The sequence below is a fragment of the Rhamphochromis sp. 'chilingali' genome (assembly GCF_963969265.1).
Source record: "Rhamphochromis sp. 'chilingali' genome assembly, chromosome: 3".
Taxonomy (NCBI): Eukaryota; Metazoa; Chordata; class Actinopteri; order Cichliformes; family Cichlidae; genus Rhamphochromis; species Rhamphochromis sp. 'chilingali'.
The window spans coordinates 30630488-30641680 of NC_137931.1; the positions used below are offsets into that span (position 1 = coordinate 30630488).

An 11193-nucleotide genomic window follows, 5' to 3' on the forward strand; every position below is an offset into this window, starting at 1 on the left:
CTAAAATAAATGTGTGAATGTGTCCTGTGAAAGAGTGTGTGGAGAATAGAAAGTATGTGTTTCATATACAGCATGAGCACAGATTTTAGGTCAAAAGAATAGATAAAGTTTCCTTAGTTTCCTTTTTGAATGTTGTAATGCTTAATGTTAAATCAAAGTATATGTGTGTGCTCTGTGTGAGATGGTGATGCAAAAGAGTTTTTATGAAAGATCCTATTTCTGTGTGAAGCATAAAATTAACTTAGCCATAGAACTAACTGTACAGACCCTTAACTATAAACCAGATCACAACAACGTAGACTACCAAGGGCTACCATAGGATTTAGCAGTTGGGGGAACTAATCTCAAGTGTAGTGATGCCACATAAGGAAAGGATTTACACTAGTAGATTTTATATTTTATTTATATTTCACTATAATTGCCATCATCACCTTAAACATCACTAAATTTTATTCTTTGCCAAAAATATTTTCATTCAATCTTGGAATTAAGCTTCAATTGCTTTTACAAGATGTTTCACAAAAACATAATTCAGCAACAAATATATGCTTCCAATATCTGATTTAAAAAGCTGTGAAATTAATTATGACAAGTTGAGTCTAGTTTATCAAATTTCAGGAATGTGTTGAAGGTGCAATAATGTGGGATGTATTTCATTTCTTATTACTGAGCAAGTTTTTCCATGCCATCAGTCTGCAGCACAAAAAAATTTAACTAATTCACCAGTAATTTACATTAATCTTCCTATCACATTCGACTTCTCTTTAACTGAACGCTGTTCTGGCCCACTTAAACTCTTGATAACAGCCTATGAAATGGAAGTGGTTTCTTGGTGTCCTGCTGTGCTGGATGATAAGCCAGTGCTGGAGTAACAGTGTAGTTTTTGACATTTCACACTAAAAGATCAGTTTAAATCACATAAATGAGGGGAAAAAACCAACATCTGTTCCTTGTTGTTCCTCATTGGGATTGAGCAACACCACAATGAAAACCCACTCTGTAGTTGATCTGTCCTTCAACTGTGTCTCCATGATGGAGTGGCTGTAACTCAGGAGTTGGAGCAGTTCATCTGCTAACTGGAAGGTCGGTGGTTTGTTCCCTGTATGATTGGGCCAAGAAGGCATGTTGTAGAAAGTGCTTTGAGTCCCCAAGTAGAGGAAAAAGAAACTACATAAGAATCACTCCAGCCACCATGATCCAACTGAATTATTTTTCTTCTCACATGCTGGCAACTTCAGCTGTGCAACTGACCACTCCTGGACACATTGTGTTTACATCAAACATGCAAGAATCTGTTTCTTTCATGTGTTGAAATCTCCATCTTAATGCATGGTGAATGATATAAGTGTCTCCAGATTCGGAATGGGCATTTTTATGCCTAGTCTTAATCTAATCTGGCAGTGAATTAATTATTTATGACTATGAATTATCTCATCATCAAAACAGGCACTGTCTGACTCTAATGATCAGTGACAGTGTGTGTTTTTCTACACATCACATAGAGAAACTGTAACATAGATTCAATGCGAGTTTATCCAGTCTTTTGGGAATATGGCAGTTGTCCTCCTCAGCCCTGAGCTACACTGAATCTGTCAGGACATTTTAATATTACTTTTGGTGAAAGTACACACTGTGCATACCACACTTGGCAATGTTGGTTGACTAATCAGAGGAATGAAACATCCTGGCTGTGTTATTAGTTTGAAATCTATCTACTTATACTAATATGTGACTCAGTGTGTGTATTAGCTTAGCTGAGGGAAAGAGCTCCACAGCTTGAACAGGTGTAAAAGAAAATGTTAAAGTCCCAGACAATCCTCTAATTCCTGCATCTACCTTGCAATTCAGGTGTGAACACATATGTGATGCGATGGTTTAGTCAGATGACTTGCATTTAACAGAATTTGTGCTCGTCGGTTTTTCTCTCATCTGTGTTCCACTGAATGAGTTAAAGCTGGACAGCCTGTGACTGATGCGCTCATCATATGTCTCACAGTGGTACTCTGATTGATAGCATGTGATTTCTCACAAAGATGCTGAGGAAACTTGTACAGATCCAGGATGCGGTTCTACTTCACACTCTGCCTTGACAGCTGGTACTGCTGTGCAGGAGGAGGACAGCAGGGTTGCATTTCCTCATAAGTGTCACAAAAATCCTTATGTGTCACTTATGACATCTCTCATTGAGTTTCAAATATGAAAATCACAGTATAATAATTGTTTCAGCATGCATCTGAGCCCACACTGACACTATATCACAAAGCAAAATAAATGAATAATAACAATAATTTTTCTCCACCTTTTATTAATATCTTGCAGTGACAAATGATATTGTGAGATAACTTTCCAACTGCAAAGTGTTTCCTCCTGCTGTGAGGTTGTTTTTTTTGGCTTCACTTTTTTGGAACAATCTCAAAAGGGCACAAATTGAAACATTTTTCTATTTTTAGAATACAAAGGCAAAATTAGTTTACAAAAAAAAGCATAGTGGAAGCAAAAGACAAGGACATAAATGACTTTGATAGGGACTGGGTTTTACTAATCTTTATTGAAAATATGAACGAACACAGCTCAATAAGCAGAATATACAGTACTACGCAAAGGTTTTAGGCAGGTGAGAAAAAATGCTGTAAACAAAGAATGTTTTCAAAAATGGAAGTGTCAATCATTTATTTTCATCAATCAACAAAATGCAGTGAAATCTAAATCAGATCAATATTTGGTGTGACCATCCTTTGCCTTCAACACTGTATTAATTCTTCTAGGTACACGTGCAAACAGTTTTTGGAGGAACTTGGCTGGTAGGTTGCTCCAAACATCTTGGAGAACTAACCACAGAACTTCTGTGGATGTAGGCTTCCTCACATCCTTCTGTCTTGTCATATAATCCCAAACACACTCAATGATTGTTGCGATAGGGCAGCGGTCCCCAACCCCCGGGCCTCCGCGAGAGTTGAGGCTCAGGTGTGAAATGGATAGTTTTCAGGGTTTTTATCGATTTCAGCGTTTTGTTATCGTTTTTAATCGTTTACTCTGTTTTCCTTGGTCTTTTCACGTGTGTTATGGATAAATTTTCTTTTTTTCGGTACCGGTACTAGTTTTATTTTGTTGTATTTATCCGCAACACCTTAAAGGCCGGTCCATGAAAATATTGTCGGGCATAAACCGGTCCGTGGCGCAAAAAAGGTTGGGGACCGCTGCGATAGGGCTCTGTTGGGGCCATACGATCACTTCCAGTACTTCTTGTTCTTCTTTACACTGAAGATGGTTCTTAATGACTTTGGCTGTATGTTTGGTGTCGTTGTCCTGCTGCAGATTACATTTGGGGCCAATAAACAATCACTTATATTTCTGAAAGCATTCTTTGTTTACAGCATTTTTCCATACCTGCCTAAAACTTTTGCACAGTACTGTAGTTTGAGTACTTTTGATTTAACAAAACTGTTCAATTAGACTCACAGAGACACTCATTAGCTCACAGAAGAAGGGCAAGAAAACTACTGGACCAGAACAACAGAATTGAGTTTGACAGCATGGCAAAGCGGAAGTGACAAAAGGAATAGAATAGCAGCACAAAAAATGAGTGAGTACAGAACTAACTTAGTGAATTTACAAAAAAGCTTCATAAACACCTGGCAGGGCTCTAGACTAACTTTTTGACATGGGCGCACCGGTACGCCTAACTTTAAAAATTTAGGCGTACCGGCACAAAAGTTAGGCGCACTCAAATTTTTCAACCGCATCGCTTAACACCGCAGTTTTACATGTGCACTTTCTTTGGGGGGGGAAGTCCATACAGACAATATTAATTTCTAAATTATTAACTAACAAACTTGTGCTTAAAGTGCTTTGTCAATATTGTAGAAAATGTTAAACTTAATCATCATCTTGGCCTCCTCTGACGACCTGTTTGCTCCTGTCTGCTGCTGAAAGGCCGTGGGGAGAGGGGACACTTGGGCAGTGCATTTATTGCAGCATATAATGTGTTTCTGGATACACTGTGCTTTTTCAGCATTCAAATATTGATGGCACTGTGTCAGAGCACTGGCTATGAATTTCAGACAGATCAGGCCTTAACTTAACAAAAAAGTTATCAATAGTTCTTTTCATCTTTTCTTATTACCCACAGCTACATCCACTTCTCTCAGGCCTAGGCTGCTCACTAGGGCTGAGTATCATCACTGATTTCTATAATCCATTCAATTCCGGTTCTCAAAGTCCTGATTTGATTCAATTTAGCCTCAGACAGTCAGAAATATTATAATTCTGATCATTTATCAGTACTGACTTCATCAGAATTGTGAACATCACAGCAGAGGCCTTTGTGTGAAAGTAACTGAGAATAAAACACAGGAAAACATGAAGGAGATTTTCCTGGTCTGGCTTTTTATAGCAGATAACCTTAAAAATATTCTGCAATATTCTGCAATTTTGCATAATTTTAAGAAATTTAAATTTCTTCAGTATTGAACAGCAGAAATTAGGCTTTCTTGTCCGAGGTCATTTAAGTGAAAAAAGAAAAAGCGCTGTAAAAAACGCTAGACTGGTGGGTAATAAGCGAATGAATAATGCAGAAAACAGATTTGAGACGGGAAACTGTTCCTGAAGTACAGAGAGAGAGAGAGCTGTGCAGGAAGTGTGATTTTTATCGTGGTGGAAGCAAAACAGCAAAAGTCAGAGGGAATTCATGACGACATTGATCAAATGTGAAGCGCAGTTTGCTGCTTCTTTTGCTGCTGGCTCGGTGAATTTTGGTTGGAGAGAGGCAAAACCTGCAGCTCAGAATCAGCGCAAAAAGACGTAAACACAGCGCGGACCCGAAGAATCGCTAAGCTCCGACAGCGTGTCCGTGTTCGGGCCGTCGAGTGAGAAAGCCGAGAAAGACGAAGCTGATTCTGATGTGTTGGGTCCGCTCCGTGTTTAGGTCTTTGTGTGGAATCCGTTAATGAATTGATATCGCTTTATTCAAGCTACTCACCTCTCTCTTCCACCTGCACTTTCAACTGGACCACGGCCAATCAGAGAGGTCCCGCCCCTGACTATCTCTGATTGGTTTAGTCCACGATAGGGGCATAATGTGTGTCTGTTGTTGACCACACGGAGAGTTAGAGATTTTTTTTTTGTTACCGGAACAGTTGGTCGCACCTGTGCGACCAAATATTTATTTTTAGTCGCACCACTGAAAAATTTGGTCGCATTTGCGACCAAATTGGTCGCACTCTAGAGCCCTGCCTGGAAAAAATCAAACATTGTTGATTGAACACTGTCTCATAGTATATGTGGACAATAAACTAAAAGAATTTAACAGTTAAAGAAACTAAACATTCTACTGTGGTTGTCAGTCACCCAGTCTCCCTTCGATCTGTCTCCACTTCAAATGTTGAAGAGAAAACTAAATGGAGGAGGAAAAAAATGGAAGACATGCAGGAAAGAGACTTGGTAGGAGAAAACGCTTTCTGGTGATGTCCATGGGTTCCAGGCTTCAGGTAGTCATTGTCTCTAGAAAAGTATAAAAATGCACTTGTGTTATTGTCTATATTTTTTAAACATCATTTCTGAAATATGGGGGTTTAAGACTGGTTGTAATTCCTCAACCGTTAATGAATAATTTAGTTTTTCCTCTCAAATTGATGCTCATAATAAGATGAAGCTCATCTTATTATATAAGAGCATGCAGTGTGTAAGAATAAATATTTGGACCTAAATGCATTTCTATGATAGTATTGACATGTAGTGTTCAGTGCAATTGGTGATGAAAATAAAAATGATCATTTACAAGTCTGTAAATTCACCCAGACTATCGCCCAGGTTGTCCTGAAGCCACCTTTATCTGCTATTGCTGTTATCTCATTATCCAACTCTTTTGCTTCTTTTCCATAATAGACCTCAATTTTGCTGTCTTTGAACTAATGCACCATTAGCGACACTGCATTTCAAAGCTGACCCACTCAGGCTTTTAATGTAAGCAGCCATGTTTCCAGATGTTTCCAGCCTTTTTTACTTTGATGCCCCATTCCTGATTATTCTTTTTTCACACAAACACGTTTCCTTTCTCTTTAAAGCATTTCCTTACCTTAATACATTTATTTTCTTTGGGTAGACTGAGGCATGGACTGTTTGAGCTCCACATATTGATTGTTGTGGGGAATTTGATGCCTAGAGACTTGCTGTTCTCCTCTACTCTTCTTTCCTCTCTCTTCCACCCTGGGGGAATTTTAAATGGAAACACATTACTATGAATCACACAGCAGGGAGCTCCATGATTGATAGCATTGCTTACCATTTACTAGTCACTGTCTGGAGATAAGCCCTGAATTTATGGAGTATTGGAAATCCTTGCCGTTGCTACATGACCTATAGAGGTTGTGGGAAAATGCCAGCAGATCAGCAGTTTTTTGGTTTTTTAAATTCTTAACCAACAACCATGCCATGATCAGTCAGGTAAGTCACCTTTCTTACCCATTCTGATTCATTATGTACTTTAAAAGATCACCTCAACTATGTCTACATGCCTTAAATGCACTGGTTTGCTACCATGTGGCCATATTTGTGTTGACGAGCAGTTGAATGGGTGTACCTAACAAAGTTACCAGTCAGTGTATATTTAGTTGAAATGTAAACAGAGCAACCCCAAATGAAAAGAAAATTACAGACCTTAGATTAATATAATAATAATATATTTATGCTGAATCTTTTATATGCTTGTCAAATCAACCTTCAGGTAAATTATCCATTTTCTTCATAGTTCATTTAATACAATATGATAAAATAGATATATGTAATATTCAGAAATGAATAATTAGTCCATCTACTAAGGTGGGCACTATCATAGTTCATTTAAAATCCCTGAAGGCATATATGCAGGAATCCCTAGACTTTGCAGGGTGCAGACAGTAGTTCACCAAAGACTTTTGTTTAAAGAATGTGCTTGCAGACCAGTTTTTCCTGTGCCTCAGATACAATTTGCAGACTAAAACTTTTCTTCTTTAGAAATGGCTAACAGTTATAGATTTTAAACATCAAATGAAAACTGTGTTTGCACAAATAGAGAGCTGTCTGTACTTTTATCCTGCACTCCTTGTGTGTGTATGCTACACAATTCAGCAGTAGCCTAACTCCACTTGAAATAACGCGCGAAGTCAGGATGTAGCGTCCAACTCCTTTTAATTAGTAAGTATTTCCTCATGGAGTAAAACTGAAATACAAATAACATAGCTAAAATTAACCTAGCATCATTAGCACAACAAAATTAGATTCCAATACACATCCATTAGCTTTAGCACACAACTACTAAAGTATTCATCTACAGCAAATATTTTCACAAAATATACATAAAATACAATCCTACAATTCAATACAAATGAAAACTTACAGACGGTGGTGTCGATGGCACAAACAAAAGGCAGATGTCGCTGGATTAAATTTCCCCACATGTGATCCGCTAGGAACTAAACAAACCTGGCTGACATTCTGTCACTTCCCGAAACTGGTTTTCAAAATAAAACGAATTTCAAAATAAAATTAGCTCATTGCAAAGAGCGCCTATATCCGGTTGTTCAGTGATGACGCGACGAATCCTACTTCCGGGTCTAAAGTAGTCTGCGTTTAATATGGCTTTTGTGTTGTTAACATGTTTAATGTTATGTATTTTCTTCTATTTGATCTCAAAAAGCTCCTAAAACAGTCAGTGATCACTGTTGACCTCCCTCGGCTTTTATTACCGCTAATCATTTATTTAAGCTTAGTTTTTAAAACCTTAGGATGTAACTACAGCCCAGCCCATGCAGCAGTATATGAATGACTAACCTCGTATTGTGGATGGATTATCTCAGTTGTTCTCCTGGCTGAAGTTTGGTCCTTTTACAGCATCCTGCCATGCGATTACATTTGTTCCTGACCACCGAGAACACTCACGTTAACTTTTATCGAGTGGAAAAAAAGTTAGCTTGTTTATATTATGCTAACATAGCTGTGTCGCTAGCGGTCACGTAGCACATCATTATATACCAGCTAGCCAAACTTCAGTAACCCTACAAACGTCACTGCTGTTTAGTTTTCTGTCTTCATTTATGCTGGAAGTGATAGCAGAGCTGTACGTTTGAATTTGTTTCCAAAACCCCGCAGTCAGGACATGCTATATTGCAGAGGTGGGACCAAGTCATTGTTTTGCAAGTCTCAAGTAAGTCTCAAGTCTTTATCCTCAAGTCTCAAGTCAAGTCTCAAGTAATGTCAGGCAAGTCAGAGTCGAGTCTCAAGTCACTGGTGTAAAAGTCCAAGTAAAGTCACAAGTCTGAAATTTTGAATTTCAAGTCCTTTCGAGTCTTTAAAAAAAAAAACGAAAAAAAGCATGTTGCAGTTATATGCTAAATGTAAATATTAGACCATGTAATTTTTATATCTGTGTTTTTCTCAACACATGACAAAATAGTGAACTTAGAAAATATACACAAATTGTGAAATTGCACCTCTTTAAAATGCAGCTCAATTAAACCTAGCTCCAAGAATAATTTTCACCGACAGTTCTGAGATAAGCTGCATGTTATTCTTGGATGCGGTTGTAGGACTGGCTTTAAAATCGCATGACAAAAATATCATACACATTAAAAAAAACTGCATCACCAACGTAGCCTGGAAAACATTTGCTAGTTAGATGAAGTCAGCTATCTCATCGTAGCATATTTATATGCATATTTATAATCATACGGTTCTTGGAGTGAGTGCATACACTCATGAAGTTTAGTAACTTCCGGTCACTGCAACAAGCCCAGGTACAGTTTACCGACGGATGGGTGCAGGACCTTGAAATGCACCGTGTAGAAAGTAAAGACCATCGTACGTATCATAAGTTTACCAGTCTCACAAATCGTCGTCATAAATACACATTCGTTAACCGTTTATTAATAGGACCTTTGAGCTCAATGGTAATTAATTAGCAGTGGAAATAATTTCTGGTAGCATCACAGAAATGTAGCAGTGACAATAATATTGTATGCTGTAATCGTACTGGACAATTAGTGATACAAAACAACTGTTTTATCCTGTGAATAAAAGTATATGTTTTTGTCAATGTACCATAATAACAGAGGCGAAACGCAATATTGTGTCAGGACAATTCACTATTTATGCACAATAAACAAAGGAGCATAGCGCGACAATTTCTGTTCAGCGCCAGACTTGCTTGTAACCTATATCACCAATTATGTTAAGAAAAATGACGTATTAACTACAACAGCAGACTGATCTTTGTGGAAATGCTTGGAGCAGACTAACCTGTGAGCTGGAGTGTTCTGGGACGTTATATTTGGTCTTTGAATGGCTGCAATCCAGTCGCCTCTTTGTTACTTCGGAAACATGGCTCGAACAATTTCTCTTCAACGACGTAATCCGATAACAACCGATCTCTTTACTCGTCGGCTTCCCGTGGCTGTCATGCGACCGGCTATTGCAGTTAATAATACAACAGCTTCTTGACATTTTTGTGTTTCTTTTTATCGCTGTATAACTGATTTTAATTGAAAGCCTGCGTGCGCTAGTATCGCTTGCCACGAGTTCCCAGAATCCTTTGCGGTTCTACCCGTGAATGACGTCACATTTTCAATCTCTATATAATATGCATGTTAAATTTTATATTTGGGGTAAAATATCAAGTCTTTTCAAGTAAACCGGTTCAAGTCCAATTCAAGTCCCAAGTCATTGGTGTAAAAGTCCAAGTCAAGTCACAAGTCTTAGAACATTTTTTCAAGTCAAGTCTAAAGTCATAAAATTAATGACTCGAGTCTGACTCGAGTCCAAGTCATGTGACTCGAGTCCACACCTCTGCTATATTGTATTTAGATAGAAGCTAGTGAGCTAACTCCCTGCTAACTTCTAACTCCGTTAAATGTCATAAATTCCGTTTTCATGGATGCCTGGATGTTAAACTCAATTGTTACACCTGGTAGAGCAGAACGCTGATCATTTTATTAAAGATGAAAGACTTTAGACAGTTTTTTAACTCTCAGTAATGCCATAGTGATCGTTTGATATATGGACCTGCAGCGGAGTTTAGACCCAGACACGGCTAGTGACGTCAGACTGAACAACCGGATTGCAATAAAATTAAGAGCGGAACAACTTTAAAGGCACAATGGTTGTTTGTTTTTTACAGAGGGTCTCATTCTTTTATATCATAGAAGCTGCTTACAAATCTTAGACTCCATACATCATGGCCAAGATTTTTTTTTTAACACTGAACAGAAAACTGAAGCATTCAGTTTTAAAACTGGTTTGTGATTTAAAGACTACAAACAGAAGATTGTGGTTTATGTCTCTACTAATACTAACGAAATAGCTGTTTTCGTTTATGTAATTAATTTTTTTTAAAGAGCGCTTGAACACATTAATTTTTATACTTATACAAAAAACTTGCTTAGCTGTTTTTTGTTGTTGTTTTTGCCCTGGCTTTATGTATGTTAGACAAAATAGACTTAGCTTCAGTAGTTTAAATGAGTTTGTGGACCTTAGCTTCTGCAGCTTAAGAAGGACACATTTTTTACAGATTTTATGTGTTAGAAACATTTCTGAGTGCTTGGTTTACACATCTCCATTTTTGGCTGTCAGGGGCAGCTTAGACCTCAGATTTCATACCTCAGCAGCCATAGCCATAGACCAAGGGCTTTGGGTTTTTTAGATTCCTTGCAAGTTTGTGCATCACTCTGAAGAAAGTCTAACCTTACTGCATTTTTGAATTATTTGTTACCAAGCTTGGTTTACCAAACACCACTGCAGTTTGTATAATGGTGTGTTTAGCAAGTAGCCAGGAAGATGACTGATCAAAATCTCATTGCTGCTGCACCCTGAACCATCGAGGCCATTTCATCACATTAATATCCTGCCACACTGTGACCGAATATTTGATCTACACACACTGATAATCAACAAGTCGTTATACATCCACACTGTGCCAGCGCATCACACATGGGGGCTGTTTCTGTGGTGCTGATCCCATTATGGAACATGACTTAATTCTCCTTGACACAAAGCCAATTCAGGGAGTGATTGTCTCACAGGTTCATCCTCTCTCACGCAGCGTGAGGGCAGAAGGGAAGTGGTGGTGAGGAGGTGGGTTGTATTAGGCGCTGAAAGACCACAGCTGAGGGGGAAATAGCTGTCAGGCCTGTGGAGGAAGGAACAGGACACAGTATAGCCCATCAC

The 11193-nt window shown here is 38.3% G+C and overlaps 1 long non-coding RNA gene across 1 annotated transcript; it reads right to left on the bottom strand.

Annotated features, from left to right (window-relative positions):
* Positions 1–2299: 2299 nt before the first annotated feature.
* LOC308394449 lies at positions 2300–7480 on the bottom strand. Its single transcript, XR_013971216.1, has 4 exons — positions 7373–7480; positions 6281–6354; positions 6074–6204; positions 2300–5499 (listed from the first exon to the last, which is right to left on the bottom strand). It is a non-coding gene; the product is annotated as an uncharacterized lncRNA (long non-coding RNA).
* Positions 7481–11193: the final 3713 nt, after the last annotated feature.